Here is a 2,143-nt window from a genome sequence, read left to right as displayed (position 1 = left end):
GAAGGGATGGAAGCCAGAACTAGGAGGCTGGAAGACAAATCTCTCAATACTGCCAAAATAGAAGAGCAAGCAGAAAAAAGGATAAAAAAATCTGCAGAGAGTCTAAGATTCACGCTGGATAACATGAAGAGGAACAACTTAAGAATTATTGGCTTCCGGAACAGGAAGAATCAGAGAAGGCCACAGAGGAACTAGTTGAAGAGCTTCTGGAAGAAAATTTCCCTAACATCTTGAAAGATGAGAAGATAAACATTCAAGAAGCTGAACGTACCCCAGGAAGGATAGACCCCAAAAGAAAGTCACCAAGACATAATAATTGCTCCAAAATCAAAGACAAGGAGAGAATCCTAAAAGTGGCCAGGGAAAAGAGAAGTGTCACTTACAAAGGCAAGCAAATCAGATTAAGCTCTGACTATTCAGCTCTGGTATCGTAGTGGTTACGAATCGGGTTGCAAACCTCGAGGTCAGCAGTTCGAAACTACCAGCTGTTCTGCGGGAGAAAGATGAGGCTTTCTGCTCCCATAAATATTTACAGCCTCGGAAACCCTGTACAGGGTCGCTATGAGTCGGAACCAATTCCACGGCACACAACAACAGCAACATTCAGCAGAAACCATGTGGGCAAGAAGACAAAGGGGAGAAATGTACAAAACCCAAAAAGAAAAGAACTGCCAACCAAGAATCGTCTATCTAGCAACATTTTTAAATACTATGGTGCAATCAAAACATTCCAAGATAAACAGAATTTAAGAGATTTTGTCAAAACCAATCCATCACACTTCAAAACATTCTAAAGGGAGTTCTTTGAATGGAAAACCAACAAGAACAGACAACAACCAGAGATTGACAGGCGTGGCAACACCACCTGAAACTCAGACAACAGATAGTAGAATCTAGAACAGAACAAAACCACAACAACAAATTCAATAATATCAATGTCAAAGAAGTGGTAAATATAGGAACAGAGATCCAGGTGGTGAGGATGTCAGGTAGATTACAGTATACAAGACAAGAAATAGCACAAAAAACACAAACTCAGCAGAAAAAGGCATGTAGAACAAAGGAATGACAGCACTACAAAAAATTAATGGTAGCAATTAATTCATACCTATCATTAATTGCATTGAATGTCAATGGATTGAATGCCAGTGAAGAGATAGCGAATGGCTGATTGGATAATAAAACAAGACCTTCAATATGCTGCCTGCAAGAAACATACCTTACACACAAAGACAAAACAAACTAAAAATTAAAGGATGGAAAAAAAACATATCAAGCTAACTGCAACAATAAACAAGCAGGAGTGGCAATTCTAATCTCTGATAAAGTAAACTTTAAGACAAAAACCAGCAAAAGATACAAGAACAAACAAATTGCTTGCCCAGGAGACATCAAGGCAAGTGGTCCCCTCAGTGCAAACCCCCTTCCAAGACTAAGACTCAATGGGAATACACACTCTGATTGGTGACCACGCTCATCACCCATAAGGGGAAGTGAGGGAAAAACAGAAATGAAGCAGCGAGCTAAGCCCTACAATGTTCAATAGACTCCTGTGAACCCGGGTGGAGACCTGGTTGGCCAGCAGTGTGGCAAAACCTGGGGATTCTTGGGCCCAAAGTCAGTGACATAGCCACAGAGGACTAGAGTAGAGAGTGAAGTGTCCAGCTGATAAGAGAGGGCATATGCACAACAACACCTATATGTGCAGCTAATACCCACTTGACCTGGCTTCAATGACTGGATGACCAGAGCTCAACTAGAAGAAGAAAGAAGAAGGAAAAAAAGTGTTATCTGATACAATTTGATGAACTTGACCTACACCTATGGATGCAGTAGCTAAAAAGAGGAAACAAATCCTTAGAGCAAGGATCATTCCCACCCCCTCCACACACAGAGTAGACAGGGATGGGCAAGAAGTGACTGTCTTATAAACTTTCAAGAGGGAACCTAGATGCAGACGGCGTGGAAGAAGGTAGAATCTCTAGTGAGTAGTATCCAATCTGTCTAGGCAGGACTGATGAAATGAAATGCAGATGGGGCTCTTGTGATACAATAGTGAATAATTGTTATCAGGACTGATTGTGAGGGTTGGAAATGTAAAGGGAGACATTTTATAGCAAGGAGGGGAGTGATTAACTTTTCA

This window comes from Chrysochloris asiatica, unplaced genomic scaffold (genome assembly GCF_000296735.1).
Source record: "Chrysochloris asiatica unplaced genomic scaffold, ChrAsi1.0 scaffold00059, whole genome shotgun sequence".
In the NCBI taxonomy this organism is placed as follows: Eukaryota; Metazoa; Chordata; class Mammalia; order Afrosoricida; family Chrysochloridae; genus Chrysochloris; species Chrysochloris asiatica.
Note: the sequence above shows the minus strand (reverse complement) of the source record.